Source organism: Eretmochelys imbricata, chromosome 13 (genome assembly GCF_965152235.1).
Source record: "Eretmochelys imbricata isolate rEreImb1 chromosome 13, rEreImb1.hap1, whole genome shotgun sequence".
NCBI classification, from domain to species: Eukaryota; Metazoa; Chordata; order Testudines; family Cheloniidae; genus Eretmochelys; species Eretmochelys imbricata.
The window spans coordinates 41412221-41426300 of record NC_135584.1 but is presented as its reverse complement, the minus strand read 5'-3'; the positions used below and the strand labels follow the sequence as shown (position 1 = coordinate 41426300).

General features: G+C 46.2%; 1 pseudogene; it reads right to left on the bottom strand.

The window, feature by feature from the left end:
• Nucleotides 1–4272: 4272 nt before the first annotated feature.
• LOC144273278 (Ig heavy chain V region 3 pseudogene) overlaps nt 4273–14080 on the bottom strand; it is a 29430-nt pseudogene continuing 19622 nt past the window's right edge.

Here is a 14080-nt window from a genome sequence, read left to right as displayed (position 1 = left end):
GTACTCGTATAATTTATAACATGGTTTATTCCCAGGTGTCCGCTCGCAGATCCAGCTGGTGGAGTCCGGAGGGAATGTGAAGAAGCCCGGAGACTCTCTCCGCCTCTCCTGCAAAGCCTCCGGGTTCCCCTTCAGCAGGTACGGGATGAGCTGGCTCCGCCAGGCTCCCAGGAAGGGATTAGAATGGGTCGCTCATATCAGCAGCGGTGGGAGTCCTGTATACTACCTCGATTCAGTGAAAGGGCGATTCATTATCTCCAGGGATAACTCCAAGAGTGAGCTGTATCTGCAAATGACCGGCCTGAAGCCCGAGGACACCGCCCGGTATCGCTGTGCGAGAGACACAGTGAGGGAAGCCGGTCTGAGCTCAGACAAAAGCCTTCCCCTGCAGTAATGAGAGAAAAGGAGTACTTGTGGCACCTTAGAGACTAACCAATTTATTTGAGCATGAGCTTTCGTGAGCTACAGCTCACTTCATCGGATGCATACCGTGGAAACTGCAGCAGACTTTATATATACACAGAGAATATGAAACATATATAAAGTCTGCTGCAGTTTCATATTCTCTGTGTATATATAAAGTCTACTGCAGTTTCCACAGTATGCATCCGATGAAGTGAGCTGTAGCTCACGAAAGCTCATGCTCAAATAAATTGGTTAGTCTCTAAGGTGCCACAAGTACTCCTTTTCTTTTTGCGAATACAGACTAACAGGCTGTTACTCTGAAACCAGTAATGAGAGAAGTAGTCTGCTGTTGGGAGCGCCCAAGGTCTATAAGTGAAAATGAGATCAGTTCTGGGAAAGGGGCTAGCAACAACAAACACTTTTTATTCTTATTATTGTTCCTCCTCCTTAATGTTACCGAAGGTGAAGGAGTTGACGCCTTTCCACAAAGACAGAACGTTATCTTTTGGGACCCTTCCTCTTTCTTTCCTCTGCTGGGGGCAAATTCTGAACCCACCGCCAGTCTCCTGGATAGTCACAGATGCATAGACTTCCAAGCCGGAAAGGAGCAGTATGATAAACTAGTTTGTCCTCCGGCATAACACAGACCATAGAGCCTCAACCTGGTTCATTCGGGTTCAGTCTAGCGCCCTCTTAGTATCAGCTCGGTCAGTGACACATTCTAGCAGAAAGACCCTGAACTCTCAGATTTGGGCACTAGTCTACACTCTCACAAATCTTGGGAGACAGGCCAGTCCTTACCTACAGACAGCCCCGCAACCTGAAGCAAATACGCACCAACAACCACATACCACACAACAGAACCACTAACCCAGGAACTTATCTGTTTGTTTGTTTGATTTTTCCCCTTTGCTTAGTTGAATACTTTTCCCACCAAAGCTGGCTTTTCTGGCACAAGAAACATTTTCCTAGGAGAAAACAAATCCTGGGTTAAATGAATAAATAAATAAATCCAAAACTATTCATTTTCTGGTTTAAATAACAATACAAGAAGGGGGTCAGTGAGAGAAATAGAGGAAAGGCTGCAGAGGCCCCTTCTCCCGTCCGCCACCAGGGGCAGCAATGAGCAAAGAGCCCAGCCCAGCCTGGGGGACAAGACGGAAAAGGGGCACCGGAGGTTGGGAAACATCATTTTCCAACTCTGCACCTACAGAAACTGCTGCTTTGGACATAGGACCCGCCGGTGCCCTTTGACTCCGCCTCGCCTGTAAAGTCTCCGCGTTCCACTTCAGCGCTGGGTCCGTCTGGAGCGGGTCTCCAGGGCAGAATACACGGGAAAGAGTTCACACGACACCGATTCAGCGAAACAAGGGCCATTCATTGCCTCCCGAGACAATCCCAACAACCGGCTGTATTTACAAACGAGCAGCCGGAGACCCGAGGACACAGGCCGGAATCACTGTGTGAGAGACTAGACCAGAGTCACAAAGCCCATCACCAAAACCAAGGGTGGGTTCACACCGAATCTGGGTTTAAAATGGGCAAATCTAAGAAAAGACAGGAATTAACCGCAATAGTCAACGTTATGCCAAAGGCACCGATTTGTGCTCAGTTTTATTTTACAGAATGGAGAAGATGAAATATTTAGAATTTGATTGAACGTCCCGAGGACTGTATAAAATCGTTTCATGTTTTATATTCCTTTGCTTCTTGCAGGGATCATTGCTCTGGAGTTACCAATGCAGGAAATATAAGCAGTAATGAAGCACATGAAGTTCAGTGACAAATGCCCCTTAGGAATGTTATCATTGTTGGAGACATCCATCTATCTGTCTATCTATCTATCCAATGTATGTGAATGAGTTTGGGGAGATGAAAGGGAACATGAGTGGTAATGGGAATGGAAATCTGTGTCTCAGCGTGAATGCCTGGGGGACATCACTATTTACCCCTTCCCATTCTGAAAACTGACCATTTATTCCTACCCTTTGTTTCCTGTCTTTTAGCCAGTTACTGATCCATGAGAGAACCTTCCCTCCTATCCCCTGACAGCTTGAAGCTTCCACTAAGTTCTGTCTGCTTGTCCCTCTGTTCTTGTGAGACCCTTGGAGCAGCATGATCTTGTGTGGGCACATTATCCTGGTACTCGAGAATCCAGCGGTTTATTCCTGACTTTGTTACTCGTCTGATGGGTGACCTTGGGCAAGAAATTACACTCCCGATGCCTGAATTTGTATTTCTCTGAAGTGTGCGGGAAATGATATTCAGCTTCCTTTCTCAGTGCTTTGAGGTCTATGAATGAAAGCCACTACAGAATAGCTAGGGGTTGTTATTACTGCTCATGTCTGAAAACTTCTTCTTGGAGAATTGGAGAAAGTCTATTAAACTCTTTCTATCAATGATGGACTAGAAGACCGAATTATTATTTATTATTATTCTGCCAGCACCTTAAATAGGGCAATGTGTGGGTCAGGATCCCCTCTGTTGTTGTGAGAGTCGCAGCCCAAGAGTCTCCATGGTGCGGGACGCTGCTCAGTCAGGCAGTGAGTGTTATCTCCCAGGTGAGAGGCAGTGCGCTCTGATGCCAGGCTCCGTTTCCTTTAGGGATGGGTGACCCTTTGCAGAGATTGTTTTGTAAAAGTGTAGTTATGTAAGATGAACTTTTTAGGGATGGGTCTCTGAATTTATATATTAAGGGCGAAGCTCCCAAGGGGACATGGGAGTTGCAAGGTTGTTGCACTAGCTATCAGTAATACAAGACTCACTAGAGCAGGGAATTGAGTCTCCTGAATCCCAGAGGCTGAGGTTTTCTAAAGTCCCTGAAGGATTATAATAGGAATGATGTGTCCATATCTGTAGGGCAGCTTGGAAATCCTCAGCCTGGCTGTTAAAGGAGTTGGGGGGTTAAATAATGTTTTTTCATACACTTTAATGTTGGTTCTCTCAGTCTGGGGTATTAGGAGGTGGAGTGGGGTGAGGAAAGGCGGGGAGCAGCGCAGTGAGGAGCAGGGAGTGTATTGGGGGAAGGGAAATTGGAGGCCTGACCCTTTTCTTACAGTGCGGTGTGTCTGTGTCTGCATTTGTGTGTGCGAGAGCCACGGAAAGACCCTGAGGACAGGAGTTTTCACGCTCACTGTCTCTGCGCTGTGAGATACAGAGCTGCAGCGCCCCCAGCAGAGAGTATGGCAACACCCACTTTCTCATGTTCTCTGTGTGTCAATATACTGTATTTTCCACTCCATGAATCGGAGATAGTGGGTTTTAGCCCACGAAAGCTTATGCTCAAATACATTTGTTAGTCTCTTAGGTGCCACAAGTCCTCCTCGTTCTTTTTGTCCTTAGACAGCCAGGGCAGGTTTTTGTCTGAGCTCAGATCAGCTTCCCTGCCCTGTGTCTCTCGCACAGTGATACGGGGCAGTGTCCTCGGCCCTCAGGCCGGTCATTTGCAGATACAGCAGGTTGTTGGGGTTGTCCCTGGAGATGGTGAATCGGCCTTTCACTGAGTCTGCGTAATACCGTTGCCTCCCATCATAATAAATGAGTAAGACCCACTCCAGCCCCTTTCTGGGAGCCCATTCGACTCAGCTCATGTGATAGCTGCTGAAGGAGAACCCGGAGGCTTTGCAGGAGAGGCGGAGAGAGTCTCCGGGCTTCTTCACATCCCCTCCGGACTCCACCAGCTGCACCTGGGACAGGGCACCTGGGAATAGAAAGATATTATACATCACATTAATATTCAGAGCAATAATAGACTGTTCCCCTGCCCCGTCAATGCATATGAGGGGAGAAAATACCTTCCAAAGCCACTGCAAGGAACACTAACTGGAGCCAAAATCTCATTTTCCCGCATGTTGGAGGGGAACATTCTCAGGGGACTGGCTGGTCACTGCACAGACTCAGGGAGCTGAGGATCGTCTCTCCGGGTGCAGCCTGGGCTAAGAGAGGCACAGATTTAAAGAGGAAACTGTCACCCTGGTTTACATATCCCGCTCGTAATAAACTCCTTCCCTGCAGAGATCTCCTTTCTTGTCCTCCGATTCCAGGAGGGGGGAATGTGTGTAGCTGTCTGACCCAAATCCCATTGAAACCCAAGGGGATTTTTGAGTGGCTTGGATCTACATTGGGTCAGGTCCCATGTGTTTGTATGGAGCCAGCGCAATGGGAACTTGGTCCTGAATGGCTCCAGAAAGGGGCTGTCAAAGCAGAATCAGAGGACGAAGGGAGTGAGCAGAAAAGAGAGAAAGCAAGAAAGGAAGCTGCAGTCCTTTCAATCATCACCATCATCTTCAGTGCAGAATGACCCCTGCAGCGTCAGTGGGGCACTGAGGGAGTGGGGCTGTGATGTCTTTATGCAACACAGATTATTCAGCGAGAATTGGCAGAGGAGCCCCATGGAGTCGGGTTGGGGTAACTAAATGATTTGGGAGCCTAAATCTTAATCACTGTCTCTGGGATTTAGGCTCTGAAATTTAAGTCACTGTCAAGAGCTGGACTTGGGCTCCCAGCTCACTTAAGCTGTTCCAGATTTACCCAACAGGAATTATATTTCTCTACTTTAAGATTCACTAATGAATCCTAAATGCACTGTTGATGAGGGCCTTAAAATACCGACTTTGAATTAGCCAAGTGGAGAATAGAGGCTATTAATAGGCAACCGGATTTGGCAGCTGTCTCTATTTCAGCTTTTCACCTTGGTTCCCCCTTACTGCAAAGACTTGTGGGTATGCCAGATATTCTTGTGGTTTGGTCTTTTCTTTGGGCAGGATCCTAAACAGCTGGATTCAGGTTGATCCACCAGGTGTATAGGAAGAATCCTGGAATTACTCCGGAAGCAAAACCAAACCTTTAACTAGTCCCTCAGCTCATGTGCTTGTGCATTGCAGTTCAGTCTTTAATTGTTCAGGGTAGACAATGTTCTGCAAAAGACCATTCAGCGGTCTGCAGGTCTGTGCAAATCGTGACGAAATTATGGTGTGTAAAATTTTAGGGAGGTTCCACCACGAGCGTTAAGAACATAAGAGCGGCCAGACTGGGTTAGACCAAAGGTCCATCTAGCCCAGTGTCCTGTCTCCCGACAGTGGCCAATGCCAGGTGCTCCAGAGGGAATGAACAGAACAGGGAATCATCCAGTGACCCATCCCCTGTCACCCATTCCCAGCTTCTGGCAAACAGACTCTTTAAATAATGTCTCTGGCATTTCTTCCTCTTAGTTCATGTTCACAAGGCAGGTTGAAGGGCAGAAAGCTAATGATCAATAGCAACTGAGATGGATTCTAGTTCTGCATTGCCAACCACGAAGTAAAGTCCTCTCTATTCTCTCAGCACAGTGAGTCTTTAATTGCCAAAGCGCATTTTGAGATGACTGAAGCCCAGATCCATTATTGGCGGTTTCTTGGTGTCTAAACTGCTCTGCTGTGTCTGTGTCTGTGGCTCTTTGCGGGTCCTGGGAGCTGGTTGGATTCGAGGAGGAGGTTTCTGTATTCACTGCAGCTGGTCCTGATCGCTGTGTCTCTCACACAGTGATACCGGGCGGTGTCCTCCGCTTTCAGGCTGTTCATCTGCAGATACACCAGGCTGCTGGAGTCGTCTCTGGAGATGGTGAACGGCCCTTTAACCACATCGCTGTCAAACATGCAGTAGCTATTAGCAGGGTTGTATATCCGTGAGCCCCACTCCAGGCCCTTCCCGGGCGCCTGACAGACCCAGCTCATGTGGTAACTGCTGAAGGTGAACCTGGAGGCTTTGCAGGAGACGAGGAGAGATCTCCCCGGCTTCTGAATTCCACCTCCAGACTCCACCAGAAGAACCTGGGACCGCACATCTGGGGGGAAAAGAAGAAGGAAAAAGGCTATTAAGAATCATGTTAATACAAGACCTGAGCCAAAGCTCACAGAAGCCGTTGGAAAGATGCCCATTCACTTCACTGCGCTTTGGGTTGGGGAAGGAATGTATAACCTTCCCTGGAGTCTCCAGCCAATGTTGGGGGCAAGGGAGGGGAGAATTACCTGGAAGGGCTGGTAGGGCAAAGAGAAGATTCAGCCACATTATCCTGCTGCTGACGCTGGAGGAGTTTCTGACGGTTACTGCAAAGATGCCAAGATCTTGGCCTGCTCTCTTTTCATACTCTGCCAACCAGAAGACACCATTTTATGCTGGGCTCCGAGACACTGAATTTGCATCTTCCCTCTTTAAAAAACACACAACAGACCGCAACCCTCATTAAACTCAGGCCACCGGGAGACGGGTTCAGAGGAAGAAGATATTCAGCTGGAGAAGGAGAGTTAGAATCTCTCTGATCTCTCCAGGGATGCTCACTGCCTCTGACAGACAAAATGCACCATTGATTGTTCACCTGCCACTGAGCTCTGTCTGTTCTCAGTTTGTGAGTTCCTTGCCACTGTGCCCTAGAGCACAGAGCACTAGACTGGGCCATGGGACACGAGCTGTTTCTTCTTTGGTCTGCAGGGTTGCTTGGATACGTCACTTCTCTCTGTAAAGTTGGGATAGACACCCTGACCTGACCCTCCTTTGTGAAGTGCTCTGAGACCTCCTGATGGAAATCTCTCTATAAATGCTAGGGGTTAGTACTATTACTAATGTCTGAAACCGTCTTTTTCTTCTTCTCTAAGAAGAAGGAGGCAAGCCTTTGAAAGCAGGGGTTCTGGAACAATTTGCATAGTGCGGATGCTGAGAGACATTGAACCAAACTGGAAACCCTGTATGTGATGGAAACCACTTCAAGCCAGGCTTGAAGCAGCACCTCTAGTTCCACCACCTATGTTTGAAACTCTTTTTTGCACTGCTGGACGACAAGACAGAATTATGATTAGATTAGCACCTTAAAATGAATGGGAGTTGGGTGTGGATACCCCCAGCCTGCTTTGACTGTTGTAGCTCAGAGCTAAACTCTGCTAAATCATATGGTGAAAATGGACAGGCGGTACCCTGAAAGAATCTCCAGCCTAGGAGTATAACCCGGCAGGTGTCTGTACGCCCGTGTGTAACTGTGATTGACACAGTAACTCCCACTGCTCTGAGTGGGGCTAACTGTAAGAAACTCAGTTGCCCAGAAGTGTTGTGTCACTCGTCGTCGTCGTCGTGGTGGTGTCAATATTGTTTTCAACCCCCACTGTACATAGGGAATTATACAGATAAAAGTGTCAGCAAGCTAAATGAAAGTCTCCGTGGGAACGCTGGGTAAAAAATAACAATAATACACAGACCTGAGAAGCTCAGCCCCGCCCCTGTGTTTATGCATTCTGATATGGGGGGAGTTTTTAAAGGGTCTTAACTTAAGCAGTTTAAATTCTCAAATCCCATGGGAGTTGGAAACCTCACAGCTTTGGGTTCCTTTGAAAACCGGGAGGAAACTCTCTAATGGGTTGAGGACCTACTGTTTCTCAGGCAGGATACAGGGCGCTCAGAGGCCCAGCTCAGCAATATTTAAGTGTGGGCAATCTCTTGCAAATATTGTTATGTAAACTCCCACAGCAGTCTGGGGTTGGGATATTCCAAAGAGTTTAAGGGAGATAGTAGGGCAGGGGATGATTTTCAAGGATGCAAATTAATTAGTGATTTCATCTAGACCCTAGACCAATTTCTTAGGCCTTCATTCAGGGAAGCGCTTAGGCATTTGCTTAACCCCATCTCTGTGCAGGACACCTTATCCATTTCAGCACAATTCATAGTGCCATGGATTTAACTTCACACTAAATTCTCAGTAATGCCCGTGGCTATTCAAGATCTGAAAGAATATTTGTCTCATGTTACTAAAACACATAGAAATCCCTAAATACTTACATGCTGATATGTGCACAAACATGCCCTTTAATACTGACTCCTTAAATAATTTACTATAACAGTATTTAATTTTAATTCACTGCTGCCCTCTGCAGAGTGTTGGCAGAGTTGTTACCATTTCAGCTCGGTTGTTCCTCCCTGCTTAATAGCTTTCTGCTCACTGTGTGCCCAGCACAGTAATACCGGCCGGTGTCCTCGGGCTTCAGGCCGGTCATCTGCAGATACAGCAGGTTGTTGGGGTTGTCCCTGGAGATGGTGAAGCGTCCCTTGAAGGGCTGTGCATAGTGGATGGTAGTTGAAGTTGGGTGTATTTCCCCAATCCACTCCAGCCCCTTCCCAGGGGCCTGTCTGACCCATTGCATCCAGTAGCTGCTGAAGGTGAAGCCAGAGGCTTTGCAGGAGAGGCGGAGAGAGTCTCCGGGCTTTTTCACGTCCCCTCCGGACTCGACCAGCTGCACCTGGGACCGGACACCTAGGAATAGAAACATAATGTAATTATCATTAGTATTAAGAGCAACAATAGACTGTTCCCCTGCCTCGCCAATGGGTGTGAGGGGAGGAAATACCTTCCAAAGCCACTGCAAGGAACACTAACTGGAGCCAAAATCTCATTTTCCCTGGTGCTGGAGGGGAAAGTTCTCAGGGGACTGGCTGGTCACTGCACAGACCCAGGGGGCTGCGAATTGTCTCTCTGGGTGCAGCCTGGGCAGAGGGAGGATCAGATTTAAACAGGAAACTGTCCCCCTGATTTGCATATCCCGCCCATTATAACACACACAAACTCCTTCCCTTGCTGATCTCATTTCTTCCCCTCCGATTCCAGGAGAGGGGGGTAAATGTGTGTAGCGCTCTGACCCAAATCCCATTGAAACCCAAGGGGATTTTTGAGTGGCTTGGAGCTACATCGGATCCGGTCCCACGTGTTTGTGTGGAGTCCAGCACAATTTTGGAACCCGGTCCTGAATAGCTTCGGAAATGGGCTGTCAAAGCAGAAACTGAGGAAGAATGGAGTGAGCAGAAAAGAGAGAAAGCAAGAAAGGAAGCTGCAGTCATTTCAATCATCACCATCATCTTCAGTGCAGAATGAGCCCTGCAGTGGGGCTGTGCTGTCTTTCAGCAACACAGATTATTCAGCGAGAATTGGCAGAGGAGCCCCAGGGAGTCGGATTTGGGATAACTAAATGACTTGGGAACCGAAATCCTAATCACTGTCTCTGGGATTTAGGCTCCTAAATTTAAGTCACTATCGAAAGTTGGCCTTGGGCTCCCAGCTCACTTAAACTGTTCCTGATTTGCACAATGGGAATTATATTTCTCTACCTTAAGATTCACTAAGGAATCCTAAATGCAGCATTGACGGGGGCCTTAAAATGCCTAGATTGAATTAGCCACGTGGAGAATAGAGGCTATTAATAGGCAGCTGGATTTGGCAGCTGTCTCTATTTCAGCTTTTCACCTTGGTTCCCCTCAATGCAAAGACTTGTGGGTATGCCAGATATTCTTGTGGTCTGGTCTTTTCTTTGGGCAGGATCCTAAACAGCAGAATTCAGGTTGATCCACCAGGTCTAGAGGAAGGATCCTGAAATTAGTCAGGAAGCAAAACCAAAGCTTTATCTAGTCCCGCAGCGCATGTGTTTATGCACTGCAGTTCAGTCTTTAATTGTTCAGGACAGACGATGTGTTGCAGAAGCACCATTCAGTGGTCTGCGCAAACAGCAACAAAATTATGGTGTACAAAATCCTAGTGTCGGTCCGCCACAAATTTTAAGAACATAAGAATGGCCAGACTCGGTCATACCAAAGGTCCATCTAGCCCAGTGTCCTGTCTTCCAACAGTAGCCAATGCCAGGTGCCCCAGAGGGAATGAACAGAACAGGGAATACTGACCGGTGTCCTAGGATTTCAGGCTGGTCATTTGCAGATACAGCAGGTTGGTGGGGCTGTTCCTGGAGATGGTGAAGTGTCCCTTGAAGGTCTGTGCATAGTTGATGGTAGTAGAAGTTGGGTGTATTTCCCTGATCCACTCCAGTTCCTTCCCAGGGGCCTGTCTGACCCAGCTCATCCTGTAGCTGCTGAAGGAGAAACCCAGTGGGTTTGCAGGAAAGGCGGAGGGAGTCTCCAGACTTTTGCACATAAGTTTGGGACTCTGGGATCTGGATCTGCGACCAGGCACCTGGGAATAGAAAGATATTGTAAATCATATTGATAGTAATAGCGATAATAGACTGCTCCCTTGCCCTGCTAGTGGTTCCCAGGGGAGAAGATACCTTCCCGAGCTGCTACAAGGAACACTAAATGGAGCCAAAGTCTCATTTTCCCTGGAGTTGGAGCGAAAAGGTCTCAGGGGATCAGTTGGTAACTGCACAGACCCAGGGGGCTGTGGATGGTTTCTCTAAGTGCAGCCTGGACAGAGAGAGGGACAGATTTAAACAGGAAAGTGTCACCCCTATTTGGATATCCTGCTCCTTATAAGAGACACAAACTCCTTCCCTGAGCAATCAAATGTCTTGCCCTCCAATTCCAGGAGAAGGAAGGGGGAATGTGTGTAATGTTCGGACCCAAGCCTCCCTGAAATCAGAGGGGATGTGGCCTTGACTGCGATTGACATCGGATCAGATCTTACATGGGGAGCAAATATTCATTTGAAACCAGGGGTCCTGGAACAGTTTTTATAGTGGGGGTGCTGCGAGACATTGAGCCAAACTGTAAACTCTGTATATAAAGGAACCACCTTCAAGCCAGAACCCCTAATTCCAGCCCCTATGTTTGAAATTCTTCCTTGAAATGCTGGACTAGGAGACAGAATTATTATTAGATTACTACCTTAAAATGAATGGGAGTTGGGTGTGGATCCCCGCCTAGCCTGCTTAGAATGTTTTAGCAGAATTCAGTTATTCGGACTTCTGGGCTAAGTCATACAGTAAGAATGGACAGTCGGCACCCTGAAAGAATCTACAGGTTAGGGTTATAATCCTGCAGGTGTTTATAGGCCTCTGCAACTGAGAGTACTTGCCTTGCTTTGAGTGGGACTAATGATATGAATAAAACAATTCAGTTGCATAGAAGTGTTCTATCACTCTTCTTCTTAGTATTACCATTCCTATTATTTTCAACACCCACTATAAATAGGCAATAATATAGATAAAAATGTCAAACTAACGTTTCTGTGGAAATGCTGGATAAAATAATAGAAAAACAACAGTACATAGACCTTAAAAGCTCTGCCTTGCGGCTGTGTTTATGCAGCAGGGTGGATTTTTTAAAAGGTCTTAAGCAAGGCAAATACTCAAATCCCAAGGGAGCTGGAACTTCACAACTTTGGGTTCCTTTGAAAATCTCAGTCTCACACTCTCTAATTGGTGGAGGACCTGTTGTTTCTCAGGTAAGATACAGTGCACTCAGGCACACAGCTCAGTAATATATAAGTGTGGGAAATCTGTTGCAAAGACTGTAATGTAAAATCCCACAGCAGTGCAGGGTTGGGATGTTCCAAATTGCTTAAGGGAGATGGCAGGTCTGTGGATGATTTTCAAGGATGGAAATGATTTCAGGGGGACCCTAGTACAATTTGTTAGGCCTTGATTCATGAAAGCATGTAAGAATTTGTTTAAACCCATCTCTATCCAGGATACCATTTTAAATTGAAGCACAATTCTGAAGAGTGATGCATTTAGACAAATAGGATGACCACACTCAGTAGATTATAAGCTTTGTAATGATACCTTACAAGAGACGTTTTGCAGGAAGCATATTCCACTTACATTATATTTATACTCATTAGCATATTTTTTATAAAATCATGTGGAGTGCAATGCCCCACAATGGGTCAAGGAAATATGAAGGCTCCAGACTACCTTCAAGTCCTCAGTCCCTTGGTTAGAATGCTCCCATTAGTATATGCTCATAGTCCAGAGAGTGGAGCAGAAAAGAGGTAAAATGGGGAGGTTTCGAGGCCAGGGCCTTTTAGCTTCTGCCAAGGGGCAAGTAAAGGGAAATCTGTTCTCACTGTGAAAGATGGTGTTTGGAGTCACATGGGAAAGTTACATGTCCATCACCCCCACCCATATTCTTATTAGAACATTCACCAAAAGTCCATTAAGTGTAGACAGGCATTTTTCAGGGTTCATTGTGAGCTCAGTGTCCATTCAACTTTCCCTTCATGAGCTGGATCAATATCTTGTGGGTGTTACCACAGGAGCAAGCATGTAGTAAACATAGCTAATATTCATAACTTCAGATACCAAGATGAATACACATGCATAGAAATAGCATAATCATAAGTACCAGCTATTTCACCTGCATGACTATTCCCAAAAGAGATTCTGAAAAATCACACCACTTACCTGAGACCCCCTGTGCCAGCACCAGGTCCCACTGGAGTTTTATCTGTTATGTAACAACAGGCAGGACTCTGGAGCCAGTGACAGGACTCTCCATGTAGCCTAAAAGGGCAAAGTTAATTCTGAGCTGTTCAGGTATGACTGCACCTTTAGTCCGTGAGGGCAGACTGGCTGGCCCGCATGCAGGTTAATGGGCTTCAGTGTTCCTTTCCAGTTAACTTTCTAATGTTCATAAACCTGGCATGGGCTGAGGTGGTTTAAAGCATAACACAGCTTTTTAGGTTTGCAAATCTGTGAACCTCTGCCTCTTTGAGATTTTATTACTATTATTATTATTGCTGGTCATAATGTGGGAGGGTATCCTCTCCGCCCTCTGCTCATGAGGTCATGTATGTGTCTTGTAGCACTCTTCTGAACAGCAGTTGGAAGGAATTTTTTTTCCCAGTAAATGTGGACTGATTCTTTTCTCTTAGAAGGCATGTAATTTTCCCAGGTTCACACTGATTACCACAGAAAACAACCAGGGCTGTTAAACTTTTTTCAAATTCCGTACAAAAATTAAGTTCAGCTATATTTTCCAGTACAGGGATGAAATGGGTGTTTGTATATACAAGCATCAACATGCTTAACTACTCACTTTCCCTCCAAATATGTAGAATTTCAGTCTGTTTATATGGAATATGGGAGTTGGGTGAAGAGTCATTTCAGCGTATGTATGACTTATTAAAAGACAAATCTTAAGTAGAGCTGAATCCTAAACTGCATTATGGTATTGTACCCAAACATTGCATTTAAATGGGAGATTCAACATCCTTATAGGAATAGAACGGACTCCTGAAACTCTTACCACAAAAGTGGTACATAGACATGCAAATAGTCCCATTGTCTTTGTCATAAACCTACAGCTAAGGGTAGCCTAAAATCCCTCCTTTACCTGTAAGGGGTTAAGAAGCTCAAATAACCTGGTTGACACCTGGCCAAAAGGACCAAAAAGGAAAGAAGATCCTTTCAAATCTGTGGGGGGAGGTTTTGTTTGTGCTCTTTGTCTGGTTCTCTCGGACAGAGAGGGACCAGGGCAGAAAAAGCCATCTCCTAAAACCATAATAACATCTCTTGGGTCTCTTGTTAACTGGCAAGGGGCTGAAGGTGTCTGTGTAAAGCTTGTGAACCGTTAATTGACTCTGCTCCCTAAATGATACTTTGTAACCCATATTGACACTTTGTAACAATCACCTCCGGAAGCCGTTAATTGACTCTGCGCTCAAAGCCATGCTGTGCAAGTGATACCTTGTAACAACAACTGTTCTTAGAAATAGCACAGAGAGACTCCCACTCTCTGTAGTTTTTAAGGCGCTTTATCATGAATGTTAAAAGGGAGGGAGTCTCAAATAAATTACAGATTTCAGAGTAACAGCCGTGTTAGTCTGTATTCGCAAAAAGAAAAGGAGTACTTGTGGCACCTTCGAGACTAACCAACTTATTTGAGCATGAGCTTTCGTGAGCTACAGCTCACTTCATCGGATGCATACCAACTG